At 38.4% G+C, this 16,772-nt stretch overlaps 2 non-coding genes across 2 annotated transcripts; one reads left to right on the top strand and one right to left on the bottom strand.

Moving 5' to 3' along the window:
* Positions 1-5,066: 5,066 nt before the first annotated feature.
* LOC148570767 (small nucleolar RNA R71) lies at positions 5,067-5,174 on the bottom strand. The gene has a single exon (XR_015908122.1). It is a non-coding gene; the product is annotated as a small nucleolar RNA R71 (small nucleolar RNA).
* A 7,782-nt stretch (positions 5,175-12,956) lies between these two features.
* On the top strand, positions 12,957-13,059 carry LOC148570766 (small nucleolar RNA R71). Its single transcript, XR_015908773.1, has one exon. It is a non-coding gene; the product is annotated as a small nucleolar RNA R71 (small nucleolar RNA).
* Positions 13,060-16,772: the final 3,713 nt, after the last annotated feature.

Here is a 16,772-nt window from a genome sequence, read left to right as displayed (position 1 = left end):
TGACAAAAGGAACAATCTTTCAAGAAAACAAGCAATGTGAGCCCCAGAAATACAAAGGGACCATTTCAAAAGCAAGAGAAAACCCTCAAACAGCAAACAAGCAGGCGCACAGTGATACGAAAAGATTCAAACTTCAAGAGAAAAATCAAAACCCTATCAGAAGCACAAAGAAAGAAAAACCAACCTGAACAAAGGAAGAAGCTTCGAAGGAGATTGAAGATGGAAAAACGGAATCGCCCAGAAAATCGCCGAATGACGCCGCAGCGCAAGAAAGGCAAAATTTAGGCGAAAGCAGAAAGCGAGAGAGTGAAGGGAGAAGTTACAAAGAAAAATGAAAGAAGAGAAACCGTTTCTGTGTGCAAAATTCAAAATAAAAAGCCAAGGGAAATGGGGCAATTAAAACCAATTAATGAAGGTATTTAACCCTCGCACGTTCCCAAGAACAGAGCGCTGATATAAAAGCGCGCGCTCTGAGAGGAAAACGTTCCACATTCAAAAAACTCTACAAAGAAAGAAGTCGACAAATGCTCAAGTTCGGCTTCACCAGAGAAGGATCAAAGTCTAGGACTCGACCTCAAAAAGGAAGACCGAGCTCAAGCAGGGGCACTGTTCACACCCTGGGTCGAGCTATCCGATCTAGGATGTTCAGTAACAAAGCGACCGACCTCTTCAGGTCAGGCTATCCGACCTCTTCTCAAAGAGCTCGGCCAAATCGACAGGAAAGCCCAAAAAGGGGCCCAACTCAAGGAATACGACCCAAATCCAAAGGCATCCCAAGCCTACAGAGAGAAGGGTGATTCCTTGAAGATAAGCTGACCTCACTCAAAGATAAGATAAGATAAGATAAAAATAACTAACTTATCTTATCTAAGAAGGTCACTCCACACTATTATAAATACACTAGAGCAACCAGGTATAACTCATACTCTGATTCTACTAAAAACCTATTTAATACCCATGCTAACTTAGGCATCGGAGTCTCTTGCAGGTACCCCCACCCTCTGGTGACGAAGGATCAGCAGTGCAGTGATGAGCGGATAATTTATACGCTTTTTGACATTGTTTTTAGTATGTTTTTAGTAGGATCTAGTTACTTTTAGGGATGTTTTTAATAGATTTTGTGTTAAATTCACATTTCTGGACTTTACTATGAGTTTGTGTGTTTTTCTGTGATTTCAGGTATTTTCTGGCTGAAATTGAGGGACTTGAGCAGAAATCAGATTCAGAGGTTCAAAAAGGACTGCTGATGCTGTTGGATTCTGACCTCCCTGCACTCAAAGTGGATTTTCTGGAGCTACAGAACTCAAAATGGCGCGCTTCCAATTGCGTTGGAAATTAGACATCCAGGGCTTTCCAGCAATATATAATAGTCCATACTTTGGCCAAGAATTGACGACGTAAACTGGCGTTCAACACCAGCTTTCTACCCAAATCTGGCGTCCAGCGCCAGAAAAGGATCCAAAACCAGAGTTGAACGCCCAAACTGGCACAAAAACTGGCGATCAACTCCACAATTGGCCTCTGCACGTGCAACACTTAAGCTCAGCCCAAACACACACCAAGTGGGCCCCGGAAGTGGATTTATACATCAAACACTTACTCATGTAAACCCTAGTAGCTAGTTTATTATAAATAGGACCTCTTACTATTGTATTAGGCATCTTTGGATTACCTTATGATCCTTTGATCATGTTTAGGGGGCTGGCCATCTCGGCCATGCCTGGACCTTCACTTATGTATTTTCAACGGTAGAGTTTCTACACTCCATAGATTAAGGTGTGGAGTTCTGCTGTTCCTCAAAGATTAATGCAAAGTACTACTGTTTTCTATTCAATTCTTCTTATTTCGCTTCTAAGATATCCATTCGCACCCAAGAACGTGATGAAGGTGATGATTATGTGTGACGCTCATCATCCTTCTCCCTTATGAACGCGTGCCTGACAAACACTTCTGTTCTACATGAATTAAGCTAGAATGAATATCTCTTAGATCTCCTAACCAGAATCTTCGTGGCGTACGCTAGAATGATGGCGGCATTCAAGAGAATCCGGAAGGTCTAAACCTTGTCTGTGGTATTCTGAGTAGGATTCAATGATTGAATGACTGTGACGAGCTTCAAACTCGCGATTGTTGGCGTTAGTGACAGACGCAAAAGGAGGGTGAATCCTATTCCAGCATGATCGAGAACCGACAGATGAATAGCCGTGCCGTGACAGGGTGCGTGAGCATATGATTCACTGAGAGGAGGGGATGTAGCCATTGACAACGGTGATGCCCTTGCATACAGCCAGCCATGGAAAGGAGTAAGACTGATTGGATGAAGATAGCAGGAAAGCAGAGGTTCAGAGGAACGAAAAGCATCTCCATTCGCTTATCTGAAATTCCTGCCAATGAATCTACATAAGTATCTCTATCCCTTTTATTGTTTATTTTAATCTAATAAAGTATCATGTTTAAATCCGCCTGACTGAGATTTGCAAGGTGACCATAGCTTGCTTCATACCAACAATCTCCGTGGGATTCGACCCTTACTCACGTAAGGTATTACTTGGACGACCCAGTGCACTTGCTGGTTAGTTGTATCGAAGTTGTGACAGACTGTAAAACTAGATCAGAGTATCTGGCCTAAGAAGCCATTACCAGAGATCACAATTTCGTGCACCAAGTTTTTGGCGCCGTTGCCGGGGATTGTTCGAGTTTGGACAACTGACGGTTCATCATGTTGCTCAGATTAGGTAATTTTCTTTTTGTTTTGTTTTCAAAAATTTTTTTCAAAAATCTTTCAAAAATTCTTCTTTGTTTTCGAAAAAAAAAATGTTTTCAAAAATAAATTATTCTATGGCTTCAAAATTTTTAAGAATGAATTCTAGTGTTTCATGAAATATGTTGAATCATATCTGGCTGTAAAGACATACCCAAACTACTTTGGGATTGGTATTCAACTAATCACTCCAGCCCATGTAATTATATGTTAAAGCTTGGCTGGCTGTTAAGCCATGCCAGACCCTTTGATTGGAGCTTTAAGACTAACTTGGCAAGATTCCTGGAATTCATATTAAAAATTTTGGAATCCTTATTTTTCCTTTTTCTAAATAATTTTTCGAAAAATATAAAATAAAAAATCCAAAAAAATTAGAAAATCATAAAAATCAAAAATATTTTTGTGTTCTTGTTTGAGTCTTGAGTCATGTTATAAGTTTGGTGTCAATTGCATATGCATCTAGCATTTTTTGAAAATATCATGCATTTATAGTGTTCTTCATGATCTTCAAGTTGTTCTTGGTAAGTCTTCTTGTTTGATCTTGATGATTTTTTGTTTTGTGTCTTTTCATGTTTATCATATGCATTTTTGAATTCTTAGTGCCTAAGCATTAAAGAATTCTAAGTTTGGTGTCTTGCATGTTTTCTTTGCATTAAAAAATTTTTCAAAAATATGTTCTTGATGTTCATCATGACATTCAAAGTGTTCTTGGTGTTCATCTTGACATTCATATCATTCATACATGCATTCATTGTTTTGATCTAAAAATTTCATGCATTGCATCTTTTTAGTGTTTTTCTCTTGCATCATAAAAATTCAAAAATCAAAAAATTATCTTTCCCTTTTTCTCTCATCAAATTCGAAAATTGAGTTGACTTTTTCAAAAATTTTTAAAAATCAAATTGTTTCTCATGAGTCAAATCAATTCTTCAATTTGAAAATCTTATCTTTTTCAAAATCTTTTTCAAAAATCAAATCTTTTTCAAAATTCTTAGTTATTTTCAAAAATTCCAAAAATATTTTTCAAAAATCTTTTTCTTATTTTTATACCAAATTTTCGAAAATAACATAATCAATTAATGTTTTGATTCAAAAATTTGAAGTTTGTTACTTGCTGGTTAAGAAAGATTCAAACTTTAAGTTCTAGAATCATATCTTGTGATTTCTTGTGAATCAAGTCATTAATTGAGATTTTAAAAATCAAATCTTTTTCAAAACTAATTTCAATCATATCTTTTCAAAAATATCTTCTTATCTTATCTTTTTCAAAAATATCTTTTCAAAATATATTTTCTAACTTCCTAACTTCTTATCTTTTCAAAACTTGTTTCAACTAACTAACCAACTTTTTGTTTGTTTCTCAACTTTTTCAAAACCACCTAACTAACTCTCTCTCTCTAATTTTCGAAAATATCTCTCCCTTTTTCAAAAATTTCTTTTTAATTAACTAATTATTTTTATTTTTATTTTTGATTAAAAAAAATTTTCGAAAAAAAAATACTAAACATTTTTCAAAAACCATTTTTCAAAAATCACTAACTCTTTTTCAAAATAATTTTCGAAAATTATCCCTCCCCCATCCTATTCTATTTATTCATTCATATCCTAACATCTCATCTCACATCTCTTCCATCGGTACAGTTGTGTTTCTTCCTTTACATCACATTCTTTATCTCCCCCTCTTTTCTTCCACTCACAAAGGGATCCCTATACTGTGGTATAAAGGATCTCTATTATTATTATTATTTTTCTGTGCCTTCTTCTTTGTCATATGAGCAGGAGCAAGGATAAGAACATTTTTGTGGAAGCAGATCCAGAACCTGAAAGGACTCTGAAGAGAAAATTAAGAGAAGCTAAAATACAACAATCCAGAGATAACCTTTCAGAAATTTTCGAACAGGCAGAGGAGATGGCAGCCGAAAATAATGATAATACAAGGAAGATGCTTGGTGACTTTACTGCACCTACTTCCAATTTACATGGAAGAAGCATCTCCATTCCTGCCATTGGAGCAAACAACTTTGAGCTGAAACCTCAATTAGTTTCTCTAATGCAGCAGAACTGCAAGTTTCATGGACTTCCATCTAAAGATCCTTTTCAGTTCTTGACTGAATTCTTGCAGATATGTGATACTGTTAAGACTAATGGAGTAGATTCTGAAGTCTACAGGCTCATGCTTTTCCCTTTTGCTGTAAGAGACAGAGCTAGATTATGGTTAGATTCTCAACCCAAAGACAGCCTGAACTCTTGGGATAAGCTGGTCACGGCTTTCTTAGCCAAGTACTTTCCTCCTCAAAAGTTGAGCAAGCTTAGAGCTGATGTTCAAACCTTCAGACAGAAAGAAGGTGAATCCCTCTATGAAGCTTGGGAAAGATACAAACAGTTGACCAAAAAGTGTCCTTCTGACATGCTTTCAGAATGGACCATCCTGGATATATTCTATGATGGTTTATCTGAGCTATCAAAGATGTCACTGGACACTTCTGCAGGTGGATCCATTCACCTAAAGAAAACGCCTGCAGAAGCTCAAGAACTCATTGACATGGTTGCTAATAACCAGTTCATGTACACTTCTGAAAGGAATCCTGTGAATAATGGGACGCCTATGAAGAAGGGAGTTCTTGAGGTTGATACTCTGAATGCCATATTGGCTCAGAATAAAATATTGACTCAGCAAGTCAATATGATTTCTCAGAGTCTGCATGGAATGCAAGCTGCATCCAACAGTACTCAAGAGGCATCTTCTGAAGAAGAAGCCTATGATCCTGAGAACCCTGCAATAGCAGAGGTAAATTACTTAGGTGAACCTTATGGAAACACCTATAACTCAACATGGAGAAATCATCCAAATTTCTCATGGAAGGATCAAAAGCCTCAACAAGGCTTTAATAATGGTGGAAGAAACAGGTTTAGCAATAGCAAGCCTTTTCCATCATCAACTCAGCAACAGACAGAGAACTCTGAACAAAATACTTCTAATTTAGCAAATCTAGTCTCTGATCTATCTAAGGCCACTGTAAGGTCTTCCATTAAAAATCTGGAAGCACAAGTGGGCCAGCTGAGTAAAAGGATCACTGAAATCCCTCCTAGTACTCTCCCAAGCAATATAGAAGAAAATCCAAAAGGAGAGTGCAAGGCCATTGACATAAGCGCCATGGCCGAACCTGTGAGGAGAGGAGAGGACTTGAATCCCAAGGAGGAAGACCTCCAGGGACGTCCAGTGATCAATAAGGAGCTTCCCTCTGGGGAATCAAAGGACTCTGAGGCTCATCTAGAGACTATAGAGATCCCATTGAACCTCCTTATGCCCTTCATGAGCTCTGATGAGTATTCCTCTTCTGAAGAGAATGAGGATGTCACTGAAGAGCAAACTGCCAAGTTTCTTAGTGCAATCATGAAGCTGAATGCCAAATTATTTGGCATTGATGCTTGGGAAGTTGAACCTCCTTTGTTCATCAATGAACTAAGTGATCTGGATTAACTGACATTGCCTCAGAAGAGACAGGATCCTGGAAAGTTCATAATACCTTGTACCATAGGCACCATGATCTTTAAGGCTCTGTGTGACCTTGGTTCAGGAATAAACCTCATGCCCCTCTCTGTAATAGAGAAACTAGGAATCTATGGGGTGCAAGCTGCTAAAATCTCATTAGAGATGGCAGACAGCTCAAGAAAACAGGCTTATGGACAAGTAGAGGACGTGTTAGTAAAGGTTGAAGGCCTTTACATCCCTGCTGATTTCATAGTCCTGGATACTGGAAAGGAAGAGGATGAATCCATCATCCTAGGAAGACCTTTCCTGGCCACAGCAAGAGCTGTGATTGATGTTGACAGAGGTGAAATAGTCCTCCAATGGAATGAGGACTCCCTTGTGTTTAAAACTCAAAGATCTCCCTCTGCAACCATGGAGAGGAAGCAGAAAAAGCTTCTCTCCAAGCAGAGTCAACCAGAGCCCCCACAGTCAAACTCTAAGTTTGGTGTTGGGAGGCCACAACCAAACTCTAAGTTTGGTGTTGAACTCCCATATCCAAACTCTAAGTTTGGTGTTGGAGAGTTTCAACATAGCTCTGCACATCTGTGAGGCACCATGAGAGCCCACTGTCAAGCTATTGACATTAAAGAAGTGCTTGTTGGGAGGCAACCCAATGTTTATCTAATTCTTATTTTTATTGTTTTTCATGTTTTCTTAGGTTCATGATCATGTGGAGTCACAAAATAAACAAAAAAATCAAAAACAGGAATCAAAAACAGCAGAAGAAAAATCACACCCTGGAGGAGCATCTGTCTGGCGTTCAAACGCCAGAACAGAGCATAGTTCTGGTGCTGAACACCCAGAATGGGAGCATCCTGGCGCTGAACGCCCAGAACAAGCATGGTTCTGGAGTTCAACGCCAGAAATGGCAGCAAAGGGGCGTTGAATGCCCAAAATGGGCACCAACCTGGCGCTGAACGCCCAGAGTTGTGTGCAAGGGCATTTTGCATGCCTAAATTGGTGCAGGGATGTAAATGCATTGACACCTCAAGATCTGTGGACCCCACAGGATCATCCCAGGATCTGTGGACCCCACAGGATCCCCACCTACCTCATCATCTCTCTTTCCATTCATGATCATCCCTTCTGTTTTCCATTTACCACTCACATCTATACAACCACTACCTTCAAAATTCAACATCTCTCTCTCTCCCACCCAATCCCACCCATATGGCCGAATACACACTCTCATCCATCTCCTCCATATCTTCTTCTTATTCTTTCTTCTTTTGCTCGAGGACGAGCAACATTCTAAGTTTGGTGTGGTAAAAAGCATAGCTTTTTTGTTTTTTCCATAACCATTGATGGCACTTAAGGCCAGAGAAACCTTTAGAAAGAGGAAAGGGAAGACAAAAGCTTCCATCAAGGGTCTATAGCTCAATGGTAGAACATTTGACTGCAAATCAAGAGATCCCTGAGATACCTCAGGGAATACATTTTCTTCCACACAATTATTGGAAGCAACTAAGGGTGGAACATCAAGAGCACTCCATCATCCTTCATGAAATCAGAGAAGATCTAAAAGCAATGAAGGAGGAGCAGCCAAGGCAAGGAAGAGACATAGAAGAGCTCAAGGACATCACTAAGGTGGACTCATTCCTTGTTCTTACTTTCTCTGTTTTTCATTTTCTATGTTATGTGCTTATCTATGTTTGTGTCTTCATTACATGATCATTAGTAGTTAGTAACTCTATCTTAAAGTTATGAATGTCCTATGAATCCATCACCTCTCTTAAAATAAAAACTGTTTTAATTCAAAAGAACAAGAAGTACATGAGTTTTGAATTTATCCTTGAACTTAGTTTAATTATATTGATGTGGTGATAATGCTTCTTGTTTTCTGAATGTATGATTGAACAGTGCATATGTCTTTTGAAGTTGTTGTTTAAGAATGTTAAATATGTTGGCTCTTGAAAGAATGATGACTAGGAGACATGTTATTTGATAATCTGAAAAATCATAAAAATGATTCTTGAAGCAAGAAAAAGCAGCAAAGAGCAAAGCTTGCAGAAAAAAAAAATAGGCGAAAAAAAAAATAGAAAGAAAAAGCAAGCAGAAAAAGCCAAAAGCTCTTAAAACCAAAAGGCAAGGGCAAATAAAAAGGATCCCAAGGCTTTGAGCATCAGTGGATAGGAGGGCCTAAAGGAATAAAATCCTGGTCTAAGCGGCTAAACCAAGCTGTCCCTAACCATGTGCTTGTGGCGTGTAGGTGTCAAGTGAAAACTTGAGACTGAGCGGTTAAAGTCAAGGTCCAAAGCAAAAAAAAAGAGTGTGCTTAAGAACCCTGGACACCTCTAATTGGGGACTTTAGCAAAGCTGAGTCACAATCTGAAAAGGTTCACCCAATTATGTGTCTGTGGCATTTATGTATCCGGTGGTAATACTGGAAAACAAAATGCTTAGGGCCACGACCAAGACTCATAAAGAAGCTGTGTTCAAGAATCATCATGCTGAACTAAGAGAGTCAATAACACTATTCGAAATCTGAAGTTCCTATAGATGCCAATCATTCTGAACCTCAATGGATAAAGTGAGATGCCAAAACTATTCAAGAGGCAAAAAGCTATAAGTCCCGCTCATATGATTGAAGCTCTGTTTCATTGATAGTTTGGAATTTATAGTATATTCTATTCTTTTTATCCTATTTTGATTTTCAGTTGCTTGGGGACAAGCAACAATTTAAGTTTGGTGTTGTGATGAGCGGATAATTTATACGCTTTTTGACATTGTTTTTAGTATGTTTTTAGTAGGATCTAGTTACTTTTAGGGATGTTTTTAATAGATTTTGTGTTAAATTCACATTTCTGGACTTTACTATGAGTTTGTGTGTTTTTCTGTGATTTCAGGTATTTTCTGGCTAAAATTGAGGGACTTGAGCAGAAATCAGATTCAGAGGTTGAAAAAGGACTGCTGATGCTGTTGGATTCTGACCTCCCTGCACTCAAGGTCGAAATGGCGCGCTTCCAATTGCGTTGGAAAGTAGACATCCAGGGCTTTCCAGCAATATATAATAGTCCATACTTTGGCCAAGAATTGACGACGTAAACTGGCATTCAACGCCAGCTTTCTACCCAAATCTGGCGTCCAGCGCCAGAAAAGGATCCAAAACCAGAGTTGAACGCCCAAACTGGCACAAAAACTGGCGTTCAACTCCACAATTGGCCTCTGCACGTGCAACACTTAAGCTCAGCCCAAACACACACCAAGTGGGCCCCGGAAGTGGATTTATACATCAAATACTTACTCATGTAAACCCTAGTAGCTAGTTTATTATAAATAGGACCTCTTACTATTGTATTAGGCATCTTTGGATTACCTTATGATCCTTTGATCACGTTTAGGGGGCTGGCCATCTCGGCCATGCCTGGACCTTCACTTATGTATTTTCAACGGTAGAGTTTCTACACTCCATAGATTAAGGTGTGGAGCTCTGCTGTTCCTCAAAGATTAATGCAAAGTACTACTGTTTTCTATTCAATTCTTCTTATTTCGCTTCTAAGATATCCATTCGCACCCAAGAACGTGATGAAGGTGATGATTATGTGTGGCGCTCATCATCCTTCTCCCTTATGAACGCGTGCCTGACAAACACTTCTGTTCTACATGAATTAAGCTAGAATGAATATCTCTTAGATCTCCTAACCAGAATCTTCGTGGCGTACGCTAGAATGATGGCGGCATTCAAGAGAATCCGGAAGGTCTAAACCTTGTCTGTGGTATTCTTAGTAGGATTCAATGATTGAATGACTGTGACGAGCTTCAAACTCACGATTGTTGGGCGTTAGTGACAGACGCAAAAGGAGGGTGAATCCTATTCCAGCATGATCGAGAACCGACAGATGAATAGCCATGCCGTGACAGGGTGCGTGAGCATATGATTCACTGAGAGGAGGGGATGTAGCCACTGACAACGGTGATGCCCTTGCATACAGCCAGCCATGGAAAGGAGTAAGACTGATTGGATGAAGATAGCAGGAAAGCAGAGGTTCAGAGGAACGAAAAGCATCTCCATTCGCTTATCTGAAATTCCTGCCAATGAATCTACATAAGTATCTCTATCCCTTTTATTGTTTATTTTAATCTAATAAAGTATCATGTTTAAATCCGCCTGACTGAGATTTACAAGGTGACCATAGCTTGCTTCATACCAACAATCTCCGTGGGATTCGACCCTTACTCACGTAAGGTATTACTTGGACGACCCAGTGCACTTGCTGGTTAGTTGTATCGAAGTTGTGACGGACTGTAAAACTAGATCAGAGTATCTGGCCTAAGAAGCCATTACCAGAGATCACAATTTCGTGCACCATGCAGCCAGTCCCACAAGTCGGACACGACAGCTCTGGCCGCCACTCACAGCCGGATACATCATCTCCGACCATCACAGAAGATCTTGTCCGAGATCGACCTACAGTTTCAGGTAACCCTCGGAATAGTGGGGTTTTTGGGAAAGAGTGGATGGATGTGATTGGTGAAGAGGTGTTGGGTAAGGGTGATGGAGGTGATTGGTGAAGGGTATTTGGGAAAGAGTGTTAAGAAAAGGTGGGAGAGAGAGAGAAGAAGAAGTGGGGATCCTGTGGGGTCCACAGATCCTGAGGGGTCAAGGACTTATCTTCCCTGCTCCATTTAGGCGTGTAAACGCCCTTAGAGTGCAATCTTGGCATTTAACGCCAGACTGCTACTTGTTTCTGGCGTTAAACGCCAGCTTTTCTCCCTTTCTTGGCGTTTAACGCCAACTTGGTGCTCTGTTTTGGCCTTAAACGCCAGTCTGGTGCCTGTTTCTGGCGTTTAAACGCCAGTAAGCTTATCCTCCAGGGTGTGCTGTTTTTAATGCTATTTTTCATTATATTTTTTATTTTTCAGTTATTTTTGTGACTTCACATGATTATCAACCTACAGAAAACATAAAATAACAATAGATATAATTAAATAACATTGGGTTGCCTCCTAATAAGCGATTCTTTAATGTCAATAGCTTGACAGTGAGCTCTCATGGAGACTCACAGATAATCAGAGCAGGGTTGGGGCCTCTTAACACCAAACTTAGAGTTTAGTTGTGGCCTCCCAACACCAAACTTAGAGTTTGAATGTGGGGGTTTTGTTTGACTCTGAACTGAGAGAAGCTTTTCATGCTTCCTCTCCATGGTTACAGAAGGAGAACCTTGAGTCTTGAATACAAGGTAGTCTTCATTCAACTGAAGGACCAACTCTCCTCTGTCAACATCAATCACAGCTTTTGCTGTGGCTAGGAAGGGTCTGCCAAGGATGATGGATTCATCCTCATCTTTCCCAGTGTCTAGGATTATGAAATCAGCAGGGATGTAAAGGCCTTCAACCTTTACTAGCATGTCCTCTACTAGTCTATAAGCCTATTTCATTGATTTGTCTGCCATCTCTAGTGAGATTCTTGCAGCTTGTACCTCAAAGATTCCCAGTTTCTCCATTACAGAGAGTGGCATGAGGTTTATCCCTGACCCCAGGTCACACAGAGCCTTCTCAAAGATTATGGTGCCTATGGTACAAGGTATGAAGAATTTTTCGGGATCCGATTTCTTCTGAGGTAATCTCTGCCTCATTAATGCACTCAGTTCATTGGTGAGCAAGGGGGATTCATCCTCCCAAGTCTCATTACCAAATAACTTGGCATTCAGCTTCATGATTGCTGCTAGATATTTAGTAACTTGCTCTTCAGTGATGTCTTCATCCTCTTCAGAGGAAGAATATTCATCAGAGCTCATGAATGGCAGACAGAAGTTCAATGGAATCTCTATGGTCTCTGTATGAGCCTCAGATTCCTTTGGTTCCTTAAAGGGAAACTCCTTTCTGTCCAGAGGACGTCCCATGAGGCTTTTCTCACTGGGACTCACATCCTCCTCACTCTCTCCAGGTTCGGCCATGTTGGTCATGGTTATGGCCTTACACTCTCTCTTGGGATTTTCTTCTGTATTGCTTGGGAGAGTATTGGGAGGAGTTTCAGTAATCTTCTTACTCAACTGACCCACCTGTGCCTCCAAATTTCTAATGGAGGACCTTGTTTCATTCATGAAACTTAGTGTGGTCTTGGATAGATCAGAGACTATGGTTGCCAGGCCAGAATGGCTCTATTCAGAATTCTCTGTCTGTTGCTGAGAAGATGATGGAAAAGGCTTGCTATTGCTAAACCTATTTCTTCCACCATTATTATTGAAGCCTTGTTGAGGCTTCTGTTAGTCCTTCCATGAGAAATTTGGATGATTTCTCCATGAAGGATTATAGGTGTTTCCATAGGGTTCTCTCATGTAATTCACCTATGCCATTGTAGGGTTCTCAGGATCATAAGTTTTTTCTTTAGAAGATGCTTCTTTAGTACTATTGGATGCAGCTTGCAATCCATTCAGACTTTGAGAAATCATATTGACTTGCTGAGTCAATATTTTATTCTGAGCCAATATGGCATTCAGAGTATCAATTTCAAGAACTCCCTTCTTCTGAGGCGTTCCATTGTTCACAGGATTCCTCTCAGAGGTGTACATGAACTGGTTATTTGTAACCATTTCAATGAGTTCCTGAGCTTCTGCAGGGGTTTTCAGATGAAGAGATCCTCCTGCAGAATGGTCCAATGACATCTTTGACAACTCAGACAGACTATCATAGAATATACATATGATGCTCCAATCTGGAAGCATGCCAGATGACACCTTTTGATCAGTTGCTTATATCTTTCCCAAGCTTCATAGAGGGACTCTCCTTCCTTCTGTCTGAATGTTTGGATTTCCACTCTAAGCTTGCTCATCTTTTGAGGTGGAAAGAATTTGGCCAGGAAAGCACTGACCAGCTTATCCCAAGAGTTCAGGCTTTCCTTAGGTTGTGAATCCAACCATGTTCTAGCTCTGTCTCTTACAGCAAAAGGGAAAAGTATAAGCCTGTAGACCTCGGGATCAACTCCATTGGTCTTGACAGTGTCACAGATTTGTAAAAATTTAGCTAAAAAATGATGAGGATCTTCCATTGGAAGTCCATGAAACTTGCAATTCTATTGCATTAGAGAAACTAATTGGGGCTTAAGCTCAAAGTTGTTTGCTCCAATTGCAGGAATTGAGATGCTTCTTCCATAGAAGTTGGAAGAGGGTGCAATAAAGTCACCAAGCATCTTCCTTGCATCTCCACCATTGTTATTGGGTTCGGCCATGTCTCCTTCTTTTTCGAAAATTTCTGTCAGGTCCTCTCCAGAGGGTTGTGCTTCAGCTTCTCTTAGTTTCCTCTTAAGAGTCCTTTCAGGTTCAGGATCAGCTTCAATAAGAATGTCTTTGTCCTTGTTCCTGCTCATATGAAAAGGAAGAGAACAGAAAATAAGAGGAATCCTCTATATCACAGCATAGAGATTCATTTATGTGAGTAGAAAAGAAGAATAGAAGAAAGAAAAAAAGAAAAAAAATTTGAACACAGAGGAGAAGAGGGGGTTCGAATTATGAGTAGAAAAGGAGTGTTAGTAGATTAAATAAATAAATAGAAAGAGATGAGAGAGGGAGAAGAATTCAAAAAATAATTAAAAAAAAAGGAAAATATTTTTGTTTTTATTTAAAAATATTAATTAGAATTCAAAAATTAAGAAAAGAAATAAAATTAAATTGAAATTTAAAACAATTAGTTAAATAAAAAGGAATTTTGAAAAAGAGGTTAGTGGTTCTCTCGAGTAGTTAGGTGGTTTTGGAAAAGATATGATTGAAATAAAAAACTTTTAAAATCAAACAAAAAGTCAAGTAGTTAATTGAAAAAGATTTGAAAATCAAATTTGAAAAGATAAGAAGTTAGAAGAGATTTTGAAATTAAATTTTTGAAAGATATGATTTGAAGTAGAAAAAGATATGATTGAAATTTTATTTTGAAAAAGATTTAAAAAAAGAAATTTAAAAAGATTTGATTTTTGAAATTAAAGTTGATTACTTGACTAACAAGAAACTAAAAGATATGATTTTAGAATTTAAAGTTTGATCCTTTCTTAATAGGCAAGTAACAACTTGAAAACATTTTTGAATTAAACATTAAATGTTAGTGAGATTTTTGAAAATATGAAGTAAGAATAAGAAAAGGATTTTGAAAATCATTTTTAAAATTTTCAAAAATATGAAAGAAAAAATGAAAAAGATTTGAAAAAGATAGAATTTTTAAATTGAAAATTTGACTTGATTCATAAGAAACAATTAAATTTTAAAATTTTATAACTAAATCAATTCAAATTTTTGAAATTTATGAGAAGAATAAAGGAAAGATATTTTTTTATTTTTGAATTTTTAATGAGGAGAGAGAAAAACAACAAAAAGATTTAAAACATGAAAATTATGAATCAAAACACATGATGCATGCAAGAACACTTTGAATGTCAAGATGAACACCAAGAACTTATTTTTGAAAATTTTTAAGAAAAGACACACATGCAAGACACCAAACTTAGAAATTTTCAATGTTTAGACACTAACAAATTGAAAATTCATATGAAAAACAAGAAAAAACACAAAAGATAAAAATGCAAGGATCAAACAAAGAAAATCATCAAGAACAACTTGAAGATTATGAAGGACACATGCATGAAATTTCAAAAATTTTTAGGAAATTAAAAAGATGCAATTGACACCAAACTTACAATTTGACACTAAATTCAAACAAGAAACACAAAATTATTTTTGGTTTTATGATTTTAAAAAATTTTTTTGTAATTGTTCGAAAATTATTTGGAAAAAGAAAAATAAGGATTTCAAAATTTTTAATGAGAATTCCAGGAATCATGCAACGTTAGTCTAAAGCTCCAGTCCAGGAATTAGACATGGCTTACTAGCCATCCAAGCTTTCAGTGAAAGCTTCGGTCCAAAACACTAGACATGGCCAATGGCCAGCCAAGCTTTAGCAGATCATTACATACAACAGCTAATTTGCTGAGAAAGACAAAGAAGCTCTTCTAAGGATTTTTGAAATCTCGGTCCAAAAGATTAGACATGGCTTAACAGCCAGCCAGGATTCAATATATCTCATGAAACTCTAGAATTCATTCTTAAAAATTCTGAAGAACATAGAATAATTTATTTTTTTGAAATTTTTTTTTGAAATAAAAATAAAAACAAAAAGCTTAAAATTAAAATAAAATTACCTAATCTGAGCAACAAGATGAACCGTCAGTTGTCCAAACTCGAACAATCCCTGGCAACGGCGCCAAAAACTTAGTGCACGAAATTGTGATCTCAACGGCGCCAAAAACTTGGTACGCACGATTGTAATCTCAACTCCTTTTCACAACTCCGCACAACTAACCAGCAAGTGCACTGTGTCGTCCAAGTAATAAACCTTACGTGAGTAAGGGTCGATCCCACATTGATTGTCGGCTTGAAGCAAGCCATGGTCATCTTGTAAATCTCAGTCAGGCAGATTCAAATGGTTATGAGGTTTTGACAATTAAAATATAAATAGAACATAAAATAAGATAAAGATACTTAGGTAATTCATTGGTGAGAATTTTAGATAAGTGTATGGAGATGCTTTGCTCTTTCTGAGTCTCTTCTTTCCTACTGCCTTCATTCAATCATTCATACTCCTTTCTATGGCAAGCTGTATGTTGGGTATCACCGTTGTCAATGGCTACCTCCCGTCCTCTCAGTGAAAATGGTCCAAATGCACTGTCACCGCACGGCTAATCAGCTGTTGGTTCTCGATCGTGTCGGAATAAGATCCAATGATCCTTTTGCGCACTGTCACTGCGCCCCACAGTCGCGAGTTTGAAGCTCGTCACAGTCATTCCTTCACAGATCCTACTCGGAATACCATAGACAAGGTTTAGACTTTCCGGATCTCAAGCATGCTGCCCATTGATTCTAGCTTATACCACGAAGACTCTGATCTTTCGGAATGGAGGCTAAGAGATAAACACTCAAGCTATTGCAGATAGAATGGAGGTGGTTGTCAGGCATGCGTTCATAGGTGAGAATGATGATGAGTGTCACGGATGATCACATTCATCAGGTTGAAATACGAGTGAATATCTTAGAATAAGAATAAGTGTGAATTGAATAGAAAAACAATAGTACTTTGCAGTAATTCATAAAGAACAGCAGAGCTCTACACCTTAATCACTGGGGTGTAGAAACTCCACCGTTAAAAATACATAAGTGATAATGGTGTTCATTGGCTTCGGTCCCAGAGGGGAACTAGAATGACCAAGACCTAGGTCTGAGGACTAAACATCCAAGATCAGATGTAAATATAATAGTAAAAAGTCCTATTTATACTAAACTAGTTACTACGGTATACAGAGATAAGTAAATGATGCAGAAATCCACTTCTGGGCCCACTTGGTGTGTGCTTGGGCTGAACATTGAAGATTTCATGTGTAGAGACTTCTCTTGGAGTTAAACGCCAGGATGCAGCCTGTTTGTGGCGTTTAACTCTGGTTTGTAACCTATTTCTGGCGTTTAACTTTAGAATAGGGTAGGAAGCTAGCGTTTGAACGCCAGT

The sequence above is a fragment of the Arachis ipaensis genome, chromosome B3 (genome assembly GCF_059453495.1).
Source record: "Arachis ipaensis isolate K30076 ecotype BB chromosome B3, ASM5945349v1, whole genome shotgun sequence".
In the NCBI taxonomy this organism is placed as follows: domain Eukaryota; kingdom Viridiplantae; phylum Streptophyta; class Magnoliopsida; order Fabales; family Fabaceae; genus Arachis; species Arachis ipaensis.
The sequence above is the reverse complement of the archived record's forward strand: the minus strand, read 5'-3'. Positions and strand labels throughout refer to the sequence as shown.